The sequence below is a fragment of the Phasianus colchicus genome, chromosome 1, assembly GCF_987193195.1.
Source record: "Phasianus colchicus chromosome 1, bPhaCol1.hap1.1, whole genome shotgun sequence".
Classification (NCBI taxonomy): Eukaryota; Metazoa; Chordata; class Aves; order Galliformes; family Phasianidae; genus Phasianus; species Phasianus colchicus.
In genome coordinates, this window is record NC_143436.1 from 35,129,198 (window position 1) to 35,149,355 (window position 20,158).

The following is a 20,158-nucleotide window of genomic DNA, read 5'->3' on the forward strand; positions in this document are numbered from 1 at the left end:
CAGCCCAGCAATCCAAACTGCTCAGATCCCTCACTAGGACCTTCCCATCACCAGGCGGATTGACACTTAAGAACAGAACAAAAGAAGAAAGGAAAATTAACTTGTCAAGGATGTTAGGAACAATTAATTGGCTAGAGTGGTATTAAGACATCAGAAATTATGGAAGTTATCTGCACATGGTTTTATTTAATTTATGCACATATGGTAATACTATAATAATTTTCTTGTGTTCTGTTATGCAGTGTTATCTATTACAGTTTCACAGTCATGACTAGGAAGCCAAGCTCCCTGCCACTGAAGCTGAGGAAGCATAGACTATTTGTGTGCTTTTTCATGGGTAGATTTTCTGTCAGTCTGACTTCTGTTGAAGACCAAGCTCTAATTAATATATAACTGTGGAAGAAGTACTACTAATTATCATGTGTGTGTTCCCATGGCATGTAGATTATTAGGACACAAAGCTGCAGAGCAGTACTCTCCTTTAAATTCAATTTCCCTTCGTTATGGTCAAGAGTGTGCATTGGATCTCTTACAGCAGTGCTGGAATCTCCAAAAGTTCTCCTGGGACCTAGTGCTTGTCTGCAAGAGAAGGGAAAGGAAAAGTCTTTGGTATCTCTGTGGCATATGCTTATTCTTACCTTTTATTCTGACAGACACACCACTTCCTAAGCATTTCTTCCTGGCCTGAGTACTGCATGTAAGTGAAGTAAATGACTTTGCATTCTCCTTTTATGATAGAGGAGTTGCATCCTACATTATGAAGTTTTAAGAATATATGTGCATTGTAACTCACATATTGATTATATATGTTTCCTGGCTAATATATAGGCAAAACATATGAAGAAACTGTGGAAACTCTTTCATTCAGAACTTGAAGCTTTGCAGTTGTGAGTTGATTTTATGTTTCAGCTTTTCCTTTTCACATTAACTTCTTGCCAAGCTGCATGTAAACCTTCTTTGTCTAGAAAATGTAACCTTTTCAAGAGTAAAATATTCCAGGGGTTAGCTGAAACTGGTCTTAACAGTGCTGTTCTCCTGGCTTCGTGCCTATGAAAGTGGTTAATGGTTGGAATTTATGTCACAGAACACATAATAATTTGTTAGAAGAAACTGGATTCAGTCACAGCACAGGCATTTTTCTCTTCCTGTCATTATATTTCGTGAGGACTTACTTATTTCCTGCAATCCTAGCTCGTGTGAAGAAGAGAATGATAAAATTTCTGAATAATTTTTTTTTTTTCTGAGAATACATTTATACTCCAGATGACCTTTGGAGTAAATTTGAACTATTAGATTTTCCCACATATTTATAGCTGTGGCCATGCATCTTTGCCAGCAAATCTTACAGATTTTATCCACCAAATATTTATTTATGGTTAAAAGAAACAATTTGGATTTGGAACACTACAGAAAAATATGAAAGCTGTTACATTTCAAGTTAAGCTTTCTTTTATAGACTTATTTTTCTGTGCTCTCATGAGCCAATGTTATATTTGTTTAATTCCTTTCTGTGCTACTAACTATCATCTGTGAAAGTGATTTTTCTAAGACTATGCTGGCATATGTAAAGTGCTGTGCTATTTCTTTCTACTGAGCAATCACAAATTCAACATATGTCTTCTGCCTAAGTTTCTTCCTCCAGATATGGAAGGATGGCTATATTTTGGAGATGTATTGTTCTGCTTGATGTGGCTTTTTGCAATGTGCCCTTTTTGAATAAACATTGATTTGTAGGTCACTGTACAATGGTAATTACTCTGATAATGACTGCTCAATGTTAAGAAAAAACAATGAGGAAATCTTACTTTGCAAGTAAGTGCTGGCAATTCCATTTTGTATCAGATTTTATCAGAATGTTTACTTTTGCTACACATGATACCCTATTCTTGACTACATTAAAACGTATTCCCAAATAAAAGTGTTTCCTGGTAAAATGTGACCTGAGAGTACTTTTGGTCTGAGAACTTGATCTGTGTTTGTGCTTGGGGTTTTCTGTCAACAGTTGGGGCTACACATTTATAGAACCAAGTGCTCAGTATGTATTGCTGTGCCATGGGGCTCCAGGCCTATCCCATACATATCGTATGACTTCCACCCTGGACAACATCTGTGTAAGCCATTCTGGACAGACATTACCAAATTATGCTCCCAAGGAAAGCTAGAACATGGAAGAAGCAGGACCACTTGTGTAAGTGCCTTCCTTGGGCAAAGTGTGGGCATTTGAGGAATTCAAGGGCACACTCAATACCACAGCTGTGTGCAGGGCACTCAGGCAGAGGAAGTGCTGCTCTCCATAGGACTGCATGAACTCAGGGCTTCCCTGGGCAATGACCATGAAAGTGTACTAAGGTCCCAATTCACTACTCCCATTAATAACTGTTCCTTTTTAAACATGCCTTTAAATCTGGTCACAAAATATACATTTAAGTGCTTTGCTGAACTGGGGATTAAGTGTAACACCTTTATTATCTTATACACTGGGTTTATACTCCACAGGCACTGAAGAGGGTCAAATGGGAGATCGTTAATCCTAATTACTGTGATGTAAGAGGAGCGGAATGCAGTAGAGAGGCAAAAAATCTTTAATCCTGCTATGTGTAGAACAAAAGCATATTTAATACCCTTTCAAAATGTGTGATGGTGTATAAATTCCCAGGTCTCTGTCAATTCTTTTTATAACCATGCTGAAAATGGATTTGCCCTGTCAACATTAGCTGAGAAACCCTCGTTGCCAATAATTGAAACATGCAATAGCAATAGATTTTTTCTAAGAATAAATGGGCTTTGAGATCCTTCAGTATAATTCAATGTAAAATAGTCTCTATTATCTGCTGATGTTTTTACCAGTCCTATTGCCTCAAAGCCTGTTTTAAGCATTTCTACTTTATAAAAGGAAGAAAAAGAATACATTGAGTGTCTTGGTACTGCAAACATATTTAGAAAGTGACTGCACTATAGACTACAGCACTACAATTCTGTTAAAATGTTTTCATTCTCAAACATTTGGGTAATAAATAATTTCCTGAATATTGCCTATTTGCCTGCTTTAGTGAAGAGTTCCTGGCAATCTTAAGGGTGTAGAAGTGACCTGGGGCTGCAGTGGGGGACCCCAGTTCAGATCAGTTGAAAACATGGTGTACCTGTATATGATTCATTGCTAAATAAAAAAGTGAATTTTGTAGTTTCATCCATGATTGAAATTTATGGCTATTTTGAGTTACGTGAATTTAAGAATGAAGCTAGATTTCACAGTAATCACTTCTGTCTTCTTTATGTAATGTGAATCCAGGTGAATAGATTTTACTGGAAACAATGTATGAGGCAATGTATTTGGAAATAAAGGCCTGAAAAGATTTTGATTTTAGAAGCTGCAATCAGATGAAGAGAGAATTTAGAATGGAAACAACTTTTTAGGACACATCAGCAACTCACTACAAGTAATAAATACTGAAGAGTGCTGTTTGGCACTGACCCAATGTATGCTTACTTTAAGCACTTGCTCATATTGAAAAAAAAAAAAATTAAGAAATCTAACAGACAGTGATAGAGTTTTTCAGCTTGTTTTTCCAGCACATACATAAATGAGATTGCTTCACTAGAGCTATATGCATGGTAAAATATTCATCTAATGAAAAGGAAGAATGTGATGCATTTGAAAAATGTAAGCATTGAACTTCCTTTGCCTGAATTTTCATCCTCCTTTCCTCTCTTCTCAAGCCCTTCTCCTATCTTTTCATATAGCCGTGTCCTTGCCTGACTGTCCTCATGGTGAAGAAGCTTTTCCATGTAGCCAGTGTGAACCTATTCTTTCAGTTTGTGCATGTTGTTCCCTGTCCTTTCACTGTGTGCTGCAAGGGAAAGCCTCTCTCTGTCGTCTTGATAGCCTTCTCTGATGTACTTGCAAGCTGCTGTGATATCCCCTAAAGCCATCTCTTTCTCTTGCTGGAGAGGCCCCATGTTCCTCAGCCTCTTCTTATGGGGTAAGTGTTCCAGGCCTGACCATCATGGTGTCCCTCTGCTAAACCCACTGCAAATCCTTAATATCACCTTGCACTGGGGACCCCCAAAATAGGCACAGCATTCTAGAGGCAATCCAAAAAGCATTTGGTTTCAACTGGATCACTTCTGTGGACTGCGTCAGCTGGAGAATGCAGAAGCATTTGAGCAGCACTGGGCAGCACTGCCCCAGGAAGGCAGCAAGGAGGACCAGGCTGTTCTTGTTGGCTGCAGCGTGCCCTAAGTCCACCTTACACCATTAGTGTTCAGTAGCACAGCTGGAAAAGATGTCTGAGCTCTGTTTGCTCAAGGCTGTCCATGAGTTCAGTTTCTTCTTGCACTGGTTGTGCTCTTCTGCAACTAATGAGCCTCAAGTTCCCTTTTCCACCTGCACTCCAGTTTTTGTGCAACCCCTTCAACACTAGGGTTGTATTTCCATAAGAAAACCTCAGGTGGCAGCAGCATCACAGTTTTTGTAACCATTCTTGGTGTTCACACGATTCTTATTTGTTCCATCGGTTATTATCACTTGTTAACTTGTGCTTTGTACTTAACAACATTATAAGCAAATCATCAGCCTGTGGCAGAGTGAAAGTGTTCATTTCTGGCTGATTTAGTGATGTGCACATCTTGTTTGGAAGTCCTTCTATATGCTTGTTCTATATATTCACGCAAATGATGCATATGTTTATGTATTCGTGTTAAATCAATGCACATTATTGGCTCTTGCTAGGAACAAGACATGATTGTAACTAATTATTTTGGGCTGATAATGTGGTTGAGTTGAGAAACATATGAAAGCCCTCTCTGAGATTTTGTGCTTCTCTTGGTCTGGATAATTGCAAACACCACAACTCATCATGTAAATAGGAGAGCAAGTGAGCAAGGTCAAATGCAAGGGGTGCTCTTGGAGCAAGGATCATCTACACTGCGCTGTGTGCTTTCTCTTTTTTGCCAGAAGCAAGATCTCATACTCAATCTAGATCGATGTCATTCCCAAGCAGCTTGGATCCTTGCTGCTCGGAGAGCCAGGCTTTGACCTGTGAGACATCTCACAGACATCTGCCCAGGGCACAGCTCACCCTGGCCTGGACCAGGTCTGCTGAACCTCGGTGCTAAGCAGAGCTGGGGCCTAGCTCCAGTGCCCACTGCTGAGGCTGTCCTTCCTGAGCACACCAGCATTATTGTTACAGCTGTCTCACTAGAACAACCTTGGACAAGGTAAAAGGTGATTTCACATCACTGGCGCGTTATATAAGGCTCCAGTCATATCAACGCTGGGAAGAATGGAATGAAGAGATTAAAACCTTCCACTAGAATTTCTTCCATAGTAACAGTTTTTCTAAGAACTTCAGATTTATTTCCATATACATATAAAATAGCCTTTTTAAAATTAATTATTCACTGAGGATGATTTTATGTCATCTTATGAATCCAAAGCCTAATTAAAATACAATTGCTGGTCTATTAAATATGTGATTTACCCGTGTTTCTTTGTGTTTTATTACCACAAAGCATAGCATTTTAAACTGTGAGTTGACTTCAGCACAGGCTTTATATTAATGTATAATTGTTACTTTTACTTATGTCTGTGAGGAGCATTCTGATATTTCCCTGGACAGACTAACAGGTATTTTGCATAAACTGCTTGTCGGCAGTGTTAAGCTTGCATATCTTCTTCCAGTTTTGGAAGAAATAATTGCAAAGCTTCTGAAAATGTATGCACTCATTAGATGTGAATTGGCACTTTTATTCAATTTGGGAGTCATGTGAGGCGGTCTGTGCTCCCACACCCTGTATCCTGTTCTTGCATATTTTGAAGGAATGTTTCTATAAAGCATTAAATGAGTCACTGTAAAATATGAGTCAGTCTGCACAGGCTTGGGAGTTTTCGGAAGCGGGGGAAGAACTTACCTTCCAACAAGAAAGCTAAAATGATTAGAATATAGAAAAGAGAAGAAATTGCTGGTTGAAGTGACTAAAATTGAGTTCTGGCAGGTTTTTTCTGTGGCCGTGGGAGGACTTCGGAGTCACAAATGAATTTAAAAATAGGAGCCTACAGCAAAAGTTGTTTCCTTGTGACAAGTAATGGGAAAGATGGGTGAGGAAGATCAACACTTCAGGCTTTTCTTCAGCAGAAAGTTTCCACACCACCTTAGCAATGTGGAAACTGCATTTGTGCTTAAAAGGGAGCAAGTGTTGCCGCAGACAGACTTCAGGTGCTTTTACATTACACCGTGGAAGTGTGCCCAAATCAAGTCCCCTCGTCCAGCAATCCAAATCTGCTCTGCTTCTGGGCTCCAGCAAAAGGTACTTCAAAGGGAAAAAAAAAAAAACAGAAAATCCATGCTGTCTGATGCAGAAAGCCCGTGAGACACTGAGGGAACTGCCAGGAGTTATGTGACCAGCTCACATTTAAACAGCAGACACAGTGTAAATGCACCTTCAGAACAGTATGGCCCGAGAAACCACACGGCCAATTCCAAACATGTAATTTCTGAGTTCAGCAAGACTTTGCATGAGATTCATGTTCCAAATGTGTCTTAAGAGTATGTTGATGTCACAAAATTCTGCGAGCTTGACATCTCATCTATGGCTGATTTGTGACAGAAGTGTTGGAATGGCCAAGTGGTTGAGTAGGCTCTACTTTTCCATCCTCTTTCCTGTGGGGAAAGGAAACATCTCTCTCCAAGCAGATGTGGGTGTATAGTCTGTATTTCAGTAGTACTGTATTTCAGTACTCGTTGGGATGATGCTTAATTTTTATAAATACGCAGAAAACAGTGAAATTGCAGTAATACAGCACAGAAAAATAAATGTGTCATACCAAAAATGAAGCAGTGTGAACCTGAGTCTACAATAAGAGGTTGCTACCAGCATGGAATTTCACAAAAATTGCACATACATTCTTTGCAAAGCAGGATTTTAAATAGGATGCAGTGGGAGGGGATCTGGTGGAAAGGAAGACATAAGAAAAAAAAACCCACAATAAAATAGCACAAAATTAGCAGAGCACAGAAAGCACTGTGTGGTAGAACAATCTATAAGAGAGAAGACAGTCAGCATGTTAACATGTGACAGTTACAAAAAAAACACAGGAAAAAAATAGGATCTTTCTAAAACCTGCAGATATTGGAAGCGGCCATGTGAAATCACAGTTCTACACACAACACAGTCAGCTGCTGTAGCTACTGTAGCTATAACACTGGGTGATAGTTCTGAATATAAATGGACAAGAAACAGCACAGAAATATCCCAAGCCAAAAATTTGTCATTTAATACATGTCCTTGACAAGTATAAAAACTGTGTAAACTAATATGAGAATCTGGATTTATAATAGAGAAGCACTGGGTTAAAACGATCTTATCCTGGTGAAGCTTTCATTAGCTGCAAAAGTGAAGTAGACATAATGGCAATAATAAATGCTGCCCAGGGCTTCATTGTACAAGACATGTTGTGGACAAAGGCTCTCAAAGCATAGTGCTTCAGATAGTTTACAGGCTAAATAATATAGGCCAAATGTTAGAAATCAGTCTCTGATCCACTGAAATTAATACAGGTTTTTCACTGATTTCAGTGAGGCTGGATATCAGCCAGGTTCTCCAAGCACTGAGATTAGTAGTTCTGAAGACCAGATGAGGCCTGAAGGCCACTGTGTTATCTGTGTCTTCTTCATAGTTCAAGATTTAGGAGTTCTCTAAATCCTTCCTTTAAAACCCATTAGCTGCTATTGACCTGATGTGTACTTTTGACAAGTGGCTGTTTTTAATACCTACACTTCTAATGGTAAAGAACTCAATGTATTCCTTAGCGTGTTCAACAGAACGTTTCCAGTTTCCATCTTGAAGTCAACAAGTGATTAGGCCATTTAATGCATGACACTGGCATCTCTTTAGCTGCTCAGCCAAAAATGTTATGCTAGGTTATGAGTCATACAGATATTTACATATATATTACATTAATTATTAAAAAAAAAAAAAAAAAAAGACAATCTGTAAATAAGATTTAGAAAGTGTGTTTTTTTCCTAACATCCATTTTGATTGCACTGACAGAGGTATCTTGCAAGTCAAGAGCCAAAAGTTGGTTCATGGCTATGAAAGGACAAGCAACCTGCAGATCAACATTATTTCTTGAGGTCTTAGGATGTCATTTAACAATTACAGTATCTCCTGCCAAACACTGATAAAATCTACCAAAATCAACAGAAAGTCCTTTTGATCCCAAGCACCTAAGATGCCTTTTGACAAAGGGTGCAGGAAGAAATCACCAGACTAATTTCAACCCTACATGAGGAAAGATTGTAGATCAGAAAGCTGTCAAGAAAGTCAGTTGCTCTGACTTTCAGAGTGTCAGCATTGACAACGGAGCCCTGGAGGGTTTGCTGAGGACAACACTTACAGATGATGTTGTTCCAGAGCGAGAGAGACATGGAAAAAAAAATATATCAAAATCTCAGACTGGAAACTGAATGATGTCAAAGTGAGTCAATAAAAAATAAAATTTATCTTGATAAAAGATAAAGAATAATAACATTTCAGAACTCAGAAGAAACTTCAAATTAATTGTGTGATGTTTGATTCCAAATGATATCAGATCCAGGTTCAGAAGATGAGCTGGCACGGCTGGATATGCCTAAACCATGCAATTAAACAGTGCAACTCTTTGAGGGTTGTCTTTCAAGCTGAGAAATCCAGCTTAGATTCAATCCATAGTAGCTCCAATCTTTGTGTCTAGTGTGGGGAACTCACTAGCAAATCTGTAATAGACTTAGGTCTGTGCATGGCTGAATGTCTGTCTTATACTACAACGGAGGTTTAAGAGGATACATACAAAATAAGAATATTATAGGTCATTTACTATTAAGATTAGATAACTCTTCCCATCAAATGTGTGAAAAAAAAAGATTCAGCTCAACTGAAGGATGGGACCAGTGAAGAAAGAAGCCTAAATAATCCCTAGAGAAATGCTATGGCAGCGTGACAAAAGACTGAGAAATCATTCATTTGCAGTCCCAGCATCCAAAGATCAAACAGAAATGGTGCACACTGAAGTAGATAATGTGAATAACAAATGTAGCTGGTGAGCTCAGTCGTGACTCGCATGCTCTCCACACATGGCTGGGGCTTGGCTCATGTGTGCTGCTGAGCCTAACGCTGAGGCAAAATGCTCCCATCTTCCCCCCTCACTTATCCATCATCACACCCTGGAAGTATCAGGACATAGGAGCTTCTTGCTGTCCTTGTTTCTTGCCAGTTATGGTGCATCTCCACAGCTCAACTCAGGGGACTGCGGGAGGTCCTCAATCTACACCAGCAAAGAGCATAAGGGGTATGAAGAGTTCAACACAGCCTCCATATCTTCATTTTGAATGAAATACTGGACCTTTATGCTACTGTATTACCCAAGGATTCAGTTAATAGGTGACTAATGCTTTTCAAAAGCTACTTTAGATGTTTTTACACAGGTAAAAGAGCTCTGTAAGAGCACTCATTTCTGCCTCTCTCCTAAGATAGAAACTACCATATTAAAAGAAGATGACTTTGAAAATTGCAGTTATTTTCCCTTTGTGCTGCCTGTGGTGTACATTTGAATTTCAAAGCAACATTTTACGCAGCTACTTATAAATTACCTTTCTTTTGCCAGCACCTTGGTCCATTTACATGCTAATATTTTCTTGTCATGAGCATTTTGCAGTTCTTTGATGAGATATTGTACCATAGATTAATATACTGTCATTACCTTGAAAAGCCCGCAGCAACTACAATGATCTATTAAATAGCTATAAACAGGTAGTATCCAGCTGGCCACAAAACCACCAGAACTATCATGGAAAATGAGCAAACAGAAGGTACTGCACCAGAGATCTGGAATCCTACCAAGATAATGTTATGGTTATATGATTATTGATGGTTATATGGTTATACTGATGGTATTATGGTTATATAGTTACATGATGTGTTGGTGACATGTTGGCTAATGATTAATGCCAGCCATCTTCTAGTCACAGCTGGTGAGAGTAGCACACAAACGTCACAACTTGTTATCTCTCCTTTTTGTAGCGAGTCACAAGATTGCATCAGAAACAGGGTAGAAATGCACTTGCATACTGTGAATTTTGACTTTTCTTTGCAAGTTTTGGTGCAGAAACATGTGAGAAAGTTATGGTCAGTGTTTATCTTTGCTGATCTAAGGGCACAAGAATATTCCAGCACGAAAGACAAAGGATTTGGAAGGAAATAGTGAAGTGGGAGGACACTGGGATCTACCAGGGGTCATGGGCCTTGGTTTTGAGTGCAAGTTTTATGATAGAGAGGACTACAAATAGCAAACGAGTGTGTGTGTGGTAGAATCAGACATGGAACAGATAGAAGATGTCTCTTTGATCCCGAGGTTTTTTGTTTGTTTGTTTGTTTGTTTTGTTTTGTTTTAACAGAGCATTCTCTGACAAGAACCTGAAATTTCTGTCACAGCAGATCACATGTGAGCCATTAGTAACATTGTAGTAATCCTATGGAGTTGATAACATATTCAGACTTCTGTGAATGTATATTTGCTGCAATGATAAACATAAGATTCTGAGCTGGGATGTCAATGCTGGACTGCATATTACTGTGGACAGTATTAGGGCTGTAGAGATCAGGCACATATCAGGATCTAGTCTGTGAGGTGCAGATCTTGCCTGTACAACAGAATCTTTCCCCCAGAAGGAGCCCTCTGCAACCATGGTGGTTGGTATCCATCCTGACAGCTCCAAAGAAGGAACCTGAACAAGTTTCCTTCTTGTGAACCAGAAGATACAGAACAAAGAAATGCATGTATGCATTATTATCAGACTGGAAGATAGATGCAATGTTTGTCACATTCCAGGGAGCTTGTAGATGCTTTGCAGAGCTGAGAGGTATTTCTATGACTGCTCGTTGTCCTAAATGTTGAGTGTGCTGAGAATCATTTCTAATATCACATCGTTCTTATGTGTGTATAAATATTCCTTGGCTGTGGCCAGTTCACCACACAGGATGACAATCCATGCTTCCCTTCCCCCACTTTCCCCTCTCTCCTCTCATCTCTACCAGCACAGCAGATTCCAATAATAAACCCATCACTGTGAGAGCCAGGTGTCATCCAAGATCATTTGCTGCAGAGTTTGATCTATCTACTGGTTTAAAGTACAGGTTTCAGAATATTTTATGAGAAGAGCTTCATAGCTCTGTATCATACAAGGTATTCTGCAGCATTTTATGAGCTATATCTTATAAAACTTCATCCAATTTTATATCTTTATGAAATATAGAATATTTTAGCAGTAATCTCTTCTTTAGGGGTGCAACTCCAGTACAAACTTGCTTACCTATGGAATTGCACGGAGAAAATGAGAGTGTCCTCAAAACACTGTTAACACTTAACCTTCCAGGGGGCCTTTGATGGCTATTTATTTTGTGATGGCACTTCTGTAGTCCATAGTAAAGATTTTAAGGGATTTATGGCAGAGGCTACTATGGCTATTTACCTTTACAAAGCAGAGATGTCTCCGCTTATTTAGTATCCTCCACACTGCAGAGCATTTCAGGAAGGCCCACGTGCTGAACAGTATCACCTCCTCCTTGCTGGGCTCCCCTCTGCCTTGCTGAACAAGCATCTTCTCTGTTTCAGGTCTCCTCAAGCATTAGGCATCTCCCATTTGGCGGACTGACTGTATAGGTACAGCTCCTGTTCTGCATTTGCAGTTATTTGTCTTCCAAAATCACATACTTGCTGTGCTAGACAAAGCACACTGCATACTACTAGAGCCCATGGAACCCACAATCCCCCCACAGTTTTCAGGCATCTTCAAGGTACCAAAGAGCTCATTCTGCCAGGGATCAGGGCATCAAACAGTTAACAACCCCCAAAGGGGGGCAATAAATTCAGAAGAAGCACCCGAGACTGTGGGAAACAATTTTTGCCATGGAAAAGGAACAAAAAGAATGTTCCTCAGTTTGTATCTAAACCTGTCTCAGTTTGTATCTAAACCTGTACATAGGTACAATGCTTATCGGTTTCTCAAGGCCAAGGGAGAGAGGGGAAGGGTGCTATAAGGTCCCCTGCATTCACACAGAACAGGGCCAGATGCTGAAGGGTAGAGCACCTCTCTGGTCCGAGGAGGAAGTAGTGTGACTGGGCCAGAAATGGATAGACTTTCCTGCCAGGAGGCCCACAGGTCACTACCACCTCTGTTCTCCTGTCTGTGTCTGCTAATTCACACAGAATCACAGAATCATAAAGGCTGGAAAAGACCACTAAGATCATCCAGTTCAACCACCAGCCCATCACTATCTTGACCAACAATCATGTCCCTCAGTGCCACATCTACGTGGTTCTTGAATGCCTCCAGGGGCAGTGACTCCACCATCTCCCTGGACAGCCTGTGCCACTGCCTCACCATGATTTCTCTTCCCATGTGTGGGAACCCAAAGCGTTGGTTGTGACTCCTCAGCAAAGCAAATAGCATTACTCAAGTTTATTTTGAACCAGGAGCAAGGAGGCTCTGTGCAGCTGCAGGTGGGCATCTGGGACAGCACATTTCTGCCTGCCACTTGGGTCATGTCCTGCACGGCTTAATGCAGGAGACTGCCCAGGTCCATTTTGTAAAGTCACTATGAAATATTAACTCTGTGTTTAATTTTTTAAGTCACTTGTCATTTGTTTAATGGAAGTTGAAACACTGCCACGACTGTCAAGCTCAGGAGCGGCAATGCCTTGCCAGATCTTTTTGGGGTTACAGAAAATGACGATTTTCATATTTGCATTAAAGGAGCAGAAAATAAAATTGAACATGGCATTTGTGTTTATTGGATGAAAATTCAGATCACTGAAGAAAACACAAAAGTTATGTAAGGCCCTAACAGTTTATACTTCCACTTCATTGGTGGTGTGCCATGCCAGCTGTTTTAAAGGGTGTGCCCTCTTAAGACAGAAAAATATCTGAAGAATAAAATCTATATGCTCCAAAAGAAAGTTAACAAAAAGAAAGCCACATCAGAAATACAAGAAAACATTTCCTCTGTTAACCAAGGGAAAACAAAACAAATGAAACACCTCAGGCTATTTTTTTGATCATTTATTCCTAAATTGTTTCCTGTCTGCTATTTGTAGAGTTACTGTTTTAGTAACTTCCTTTTTTTTCTCAGGCATCCATTCACTATTTAATTGTGTCAATGAAACAGGGAGACCTCAAGTAATACATACTCCTGTTGAAACACAATAACAAGCCTTCTTTTCTAATAGCAAAAACCATAAACTGTATAACAGGAAACCAAAAATAGAAATTGCACTGCATTAAATCTATGGTTTAGGTAGTCATCATATTTCAAGCAGAGATCTACTCTGAGATCTGCTGTGCTTACAGAGGTCTGATGAATTTTGAATTTTGCTCATCTTCACAGTCCTTGAAAATTTCAGGAGCAATTGCCACTGAGATTGCAGAAGTCTGAGGAAAGAGCTTGGAAAAAAAAACACTTCTCATTTATTAATATATCAAAGTGAGGCTGATGGCTTAAATAAAAGAACAGCACTGACAGCTGCTGAGCTCTTACAACCATTATTTTAAATTAAAGAGGGAGTAAAACTACACATAAGCTCAACGACAAGTAGGAATCTGTAAAGTTGGGTGTGAGAACAGAGTAAAAGTGACACACTACTGGGAAGAAAGGCAAGAAGGAGCGAGTCACTGTTACACATAAGGATGAATGCGTGATATCGTGGTTTTCACAATACGTGAATGGAGAGTTAATGCTGATTTAGATAGGACAACAATCCCATTACCTCTAGGCTTCTGTTGCTTACACTATTCTCAATTTTATATGAATATTTAATCTTCATTAGGCTTTTTGACTGTGTGCCAGTAGTCACCAAAGAAAAATAAGCAGTCAACACATTCCAGGAGCATACCAGCTCTAGTAGGTCTGCTCACCAACTGGAGGGTTCTGCAGAGAAGTTTGTGCTGTGCCTCCAGCTGGCACTGGGGCAGAGCTTTAATTCCTGCTTCCTTTGTGTTACTGCAGAAGCTGTCCCAATGCCATTAACACCATAGGCCTTTCCTTACTCCAGCTAAGAAACAAAAATAAGGGACAGTCAGCAAAACCATTCTGAGGAGGCAACCAGTGAGGGCCATCCAACAGGGCCACTCAAAGGTCATGACACCCACATACATCAACTTGGAGCCCAGGAAAGAGACTTCAGGAGCTGATCAGGCATTAAATAGCCATTGGAGAAGGTGTCTGTGTAGACCTTGGTGCTAGGCTGAGACCCCAAGACCTCACTTTCTTGGACCAACCAGCCTGCAGCACCAGGCTTTGGGCTTGCTGCTTTTCCTTTCTGCCTGCTAATTGTTATTTAATTGTACTGGCATTTGGGAAGCAGATTTCATGCAGCATTTAGGCAACCCCCATCTCTGGATCCTCACTGGCCTTTGGGCTATTCAGATCAGGGCTGTGTGCAGAGACCTGAGAAGCTTTGCAGTAAATAAGTTAGCTACCCAGGGAGTTTCAATTCTTACAGAATAAGGGAATTACAGAAGAGTTTTCAGTTGTAATTTTGGTTTTATGGGCCTAATCTCTGCTTAAATTCAGGTGCCTTCAAATTTTTGTAATCTAATTTGAAGCACATAGCTGTGAGCTCTTTCCTCACTGTCAGCTGAAAACCAAGGGCTCTGGGAAGTTATCTGGGGAAAGGTAAATCTTTTCTATCACACTGAGCTACTGTAGATGCCAAATAGAATGAAGCAGCTTTAAAGGATTTTCCCAGGTCAGCTCAGAAAAAGTGATTATATAGGATTTATGAACCAGCTTCTCATAAATTTAATAATGACTCATGATTTCCTTCTCTTGCTAAATTGCTTAGCACTGATTTCAATGCAGTGATAGAGCAGTATTAATAAGAAGCTGTGTGATTTACCTTGAGATGGTATTTCATCTTCTGGAGATAGTTCAGATCTCTGATGTCAGAATGAGAGAAAATAATGCTTGCATAACAGAAGTTAGAAATATGGCATATTCAGTAAATATATTTAAATTGATGTTCTCAGATTTGTTTCAAATGAATCTGAGTTTCTCCCCTACCTCTTATGACTACCCAGAAGACAGGCAAAATGTTCTGAGCATAGCCCCAGATCAGGCAGCCTTTTTAAGGTGAGAGCATTTAGGAAGGTTTTACCTCCAAACTGTTCTGTCTGCTCTCCTCATCATGATTAGTGTGACTGCACTTCATCTGTGTCATTACATAACCAGGCAATTTAGCTTAATCTGCTGATGAAGCTTGCTAAACAGATCTGTTTTGCTTTGTGCAGGAGTAGAGGAGTGTTCTTGATTCACCTGGATGGATACTGGCAGAGCAGAAGAAATAAATGGGCAGTGGTAACACCTGGCCTGCCTGAATACAGCCTGAATTCTTTGCTCCAACTTTTTTCCAAATTACCTTCATGGCAACTGCACGAATGTGTGGCTTACCAAGATGCAGAATTGTGACACAAGCAGCATATCAATATATTGTATATTTCTTTCCTCCTTTTTTCTTTTCTTTGCATCTTCCCCCATTCTTCCTAATATGCCATCTCTGAATATTCTTGGGCTTACAGTTCAAGTAAGGTTTGCCTGTGTTGGCCTCCATCCCTCCAATTCTGTGTGTTGTCGGGTCTACCCTGGAGCACAGCATCACCGGAGCTGCTGGAAGGAGATTCCTGCATGATGCAGCCACCAGTGCAAAACTTCCATCATTTATGAGAGAAATCTTGGCTAAGATGCATACAGTAGATCTTCACAGCAGACTCAGTCTTCTGTTTCATCATGGTCTATTTACTATATGTCAGGTTACATTTTATGCTTCAAAATAAATAGAAACTTCATTGCAGAACTACAGCAAACAAAAATTGGGAAACAGCCCTACAAAAAAAAAAAAACAGAGCCTGCAAGTCACTACTTGTTCACATCACTATGTGTCTATAAAAGGGGCACAACTGTGATAGTAGAGTTCTAGTGTCAGGGTCAGGAAGAAATTGTTACATTCAGTCAAGAGTGAAATATATTTTAAGTTTTGAAAAACCATCTTACAATGTCATTTCTCACATATGACAAAGTCCTGGCCTGCAGTAATCACTAAAGACCAAACACATTTCCAAAGGAAAAGGATATTAGCTGCAGCTCTATATCAATCCCAAAACACTTAGTGCATTTCTGCCAGTTCATAATGACTCTGGCATTTTGGTCTGGAAAACTTAATTTTCACTCTATGTGAAGACCCCAAAGGGAGCTTTATTCCTTATTATTTTTCTCTCTCTTATTCTAAAATATAAAAGGGGGTTGAGAAATCTGTCTGCCGTATGTTCATTTTGCAGGAGGATCTTCTGATGCATACTGGAAGCATGACCCAGCAGAGTATTATATGAGCATTTGAACATTTTATTAAGTTCAGAGCAGCTATATCCCTCTTGCCAGAACTACTTCCATTCTCCAGGTGTTTAGTCATTTTTGTTGGTTGGTTGGTTTTATTTGTTTGGGTTTTTTTTAATGATGAAAGCTTGTCACAGAGAAAAGTGCTTATTTTCATTCTATCCGAGTGGATTTTTAGTCCTCCTGGCCACTATTTTCATTGCTGCTTGACAGCATCTATCAACAAGATCTTTACCACTTTTCTCATCTTTTCTTTCATTCACAAGACCTTCATATCAGAATGCCTTACACAACAACATAAGAATTGTAGTCTGTCATTATTTACCCCAAAATAAAAGCAGTTGCAAGATGAGTGAGAAAACCGTGAACTTCTTTCCTGTAATGCTGAACTCTTAGTGTCTCTCCTCTGCTCCTGCCCCGTTCCTTTTCTGCAAATCCACCTTGGTAACCATGCTTTTCCAATAGGAATACCTATTGGAAATGGCTGTTGGAAGAAATTAGAAGAAGGAAAATTAGTGAGAAGATAATCTTTGTGTTCATTAATTTTGTTTCTACAAAAGATGAACACTTGCATTTAAGCAGTATTTAGTTGTAATCCTAGCATTTCCATCTGGTCATTCTGCTTGTAAGCCCACCTGAAGAATACTGCATGAAATTCTTTACCAGGAAAGCACACAAAAGTTAGAGGAACAGTAACATAAAAGGGTTAGTGCACAATAGTGATTTACTTATGAAGGAAGATTAATAGCTAAACTCAGGAGCCCAGCTGAAGGAAAATAATTGGGAAAGCTCTTAAAGGACCCTGTGGAAATTGGCTCAGACTTCAGACTGTGAAAGTCTTTACTCATTTTTATTTAGTCCTCCTTCAAGAAAAGTTCCAGTTAAAAATTAAACAGTGGGAAAGTGGCTACAAATATTTTCCAGATCACAGTATCAGGCAAGGCTTCATTTAGTTGATGTGAGCAGAGGCCTTTGGTGGCATACAGCTGGAAAGCAGAACTGTGCATAGGTAAATGGCTTGTCTTTGGAAGCTTTAGTTGTTACCTCTAAACTAGAGAAGATAACATCTAGTCCTGAAGATAAACTGTGAGAAGGGAGGGGAACACATGCGGGATCTGGGCATCTTCTGGAATGGTGCTTGTTTGTACAGAGCTAAACATGCCAGAGTGCACACAGCTGAGTAGTGTGAGTGATGGCACAGCTCTGCTTCAGCTGCTGTTCTGATGCTGGTTAAGTTGCACATAATGATGTAAACAGAACCCAGTAAGACATCCCACCAGTCACACAGTCATAGTGCTGGCAGGAGGGTGTCTCTTCTGCTTAGGAAAGTAGCAAAAAAATACCTTAAAGGGTTGAATATACAAAGTCGTTAGCGAAATCCTGAAGGAAACATGCCCTCCTTTCATATTTCACTGTTGTCAGACAGATAGTCTCAGGAAGCAAAAATGAACAAGTATATAAGTGCTGAAAAATTTTTTAACTATTTTTTATATTTACATTTTATATTTACATCCTTCTGTATGATTTATTCAAAAGATGGAAACATTTCCTTTTCTAAGGCCTCTCTCTTTTTTTTTTTTTTTTTTTTAATTTTGATTTGATTTTGTTAACTAGATCTTTGCTGTTTTGTTCACTGGAAGTGTAGAGATGATTATACCATTACAGAACAACATAGCTCTGTATGTTACAAACATGAATGAACAGTCTTGGATTCTCCTGCAAAAAAACAAAACAAAACAAAACAAAACAAAACAAAACAACCCAGGTTTCTGCAATTCACAAACCATTTCTCCTCCAAACCATTCATTGTGACAGGACCCTCAAGAAAAAAAGCTAAGAATATTATCCCATGGTCATTATTATCACCGGCTTTCATTGCAAGTAGCACTGGGGGATTTCTTGAATTCCATAGGAAGGCTGCTCTTTCATTTTCAGTGATGGTGGGTTTTTTGCTTTTTCCTTTTCCTTCTGTTTTTCTTCAGCTTTTTCATTAATGGAACACACTGGGATAATGTGGATTTTTTTAATAAGCTACCAAGATACAGCTGTTAGAGAAACAGCGCTGCAAAGTATTATCCACAACAAAGCGCTGTTGAAGGAGATTTTATCTGTTCCTGGAGAACTGTATAACAGTTTCAGAACTCTCTCATGAGAGATACAAACCTGTAAGCACGACAAGAAGCCTGCTGGATGTATGTAGTATATTCAAGCAAAATTCTTTGTAGAGAAACATTTAATTACAAAAATAGTTAGACTTATTTTACGTCTGCAGTAACAACCATTCTATCCAGAAATTTTTCTTGTCTGCTAAGGGGGCTTTTTTCTCCCATCAGACAGAAAAAAAGAAAACAGTATCAGCTTTTAATGCTTTGCAACAGAGTGCACATATAGGTTACAGGGTAGATAATGGCAAGACAAGGGGAAATAGTTTCAAGTTGAATGAGGGAAGATTTAGGTTGGATAGTAGGAAGAAGTTCTTTACTATGAGAGTGATGAGGTGCTGGCACAGGCTGCCCAGAGAGGCTGTGGATGCCCCGTCCCTGGAGGTGCTGAAGGCCAGGTTGGATGGGGCCCTGGGCAGCCTACTAAGCCCTGGTCTAATATTAAATGTGGAGGTTGGTGGCCCTGCATGTGGTGGGTGGGTTGGAGATTCATGATCCTTGAGGTCCCTTCCAACCTGGGCTATTCTGTGATTCTGTGAAGAGGCCTTCTTCCTGTACAGATGTACCAGGAGTGACCAACATTTTGCAGCCTTAGGGAGAAAGAGGAAAGAGACCTCTCTTCTTTTTTACTTGATATGGTGATTCTGGCTTTTATTTTAAATCTCATGTCCCCCTGAGAAGATGCTGAGAGACAGCACAAAGTTATGAAAAGAAGCCAAAGCACAAAAATAGTAATTGCTGAACTTTTAAAAAGGGATTTCTTTATGGAGCATTAAATGGAGGACTAAATGGACTGGAGACTTTATGACATTACTAACCATGTTTGCTTCTCCTCTACTTTTTAGGAATAGATGTTTTAAAGCAGGATTTTAAGGTATCTATTTCAAAGCATTTGGTCTGCACATGGCATCAAGGCTTTATCTGTGTTCTGGACAATGAGAAGATTGTTTTCATTTTTAGATTTTTCTGAAGCCTTTAACAGGGACTGGTTCTATCCCTGCACATTGAATTAAATGTAAAGAACTTGTTTTGCTTCCTAAAGCTCTGGCGAGTCAAGCATGTTTTCCAAGCAAAGTTGAATACTATTATTAATGGTATGGCTTATGCTGGCATATTTTCAAGTCAAAACACTGTATTTGACCTGGGCAACAGGATCTATCCTGCAGTCCTCAAGTTTTCTGAAAGCCTCTTTTTTATATAATAATTAAGCATGCTGTAATACAAAATTCTTTTAACAGCCCTATTTTTTCCCCTGATGTTACGTATGACTCAAGCCCTGCTACCTCAATTCATAACACAGCCTGTGAGACAAATATATCTCATTTGTGGACTTTTTTGACATCTTCTGAATTTCCTTGTCTGTGAAATAGAACAATGTCTGTGGCATTATCTATAGAAATATTATCCAGATGTGAAGAGAATTCACATGAGAAACTCCGTTAATTAGCAACTTTAATTTATCTGCAGAAAGCTAACAGCCACTTCCTACTAGCTACCATCCTCCAGAAACTCCTGTACGTTGGCATCTGTTTAAGGGAGCCCTGTGTCCCAAAATCACCACCCTACAGTTAGATCA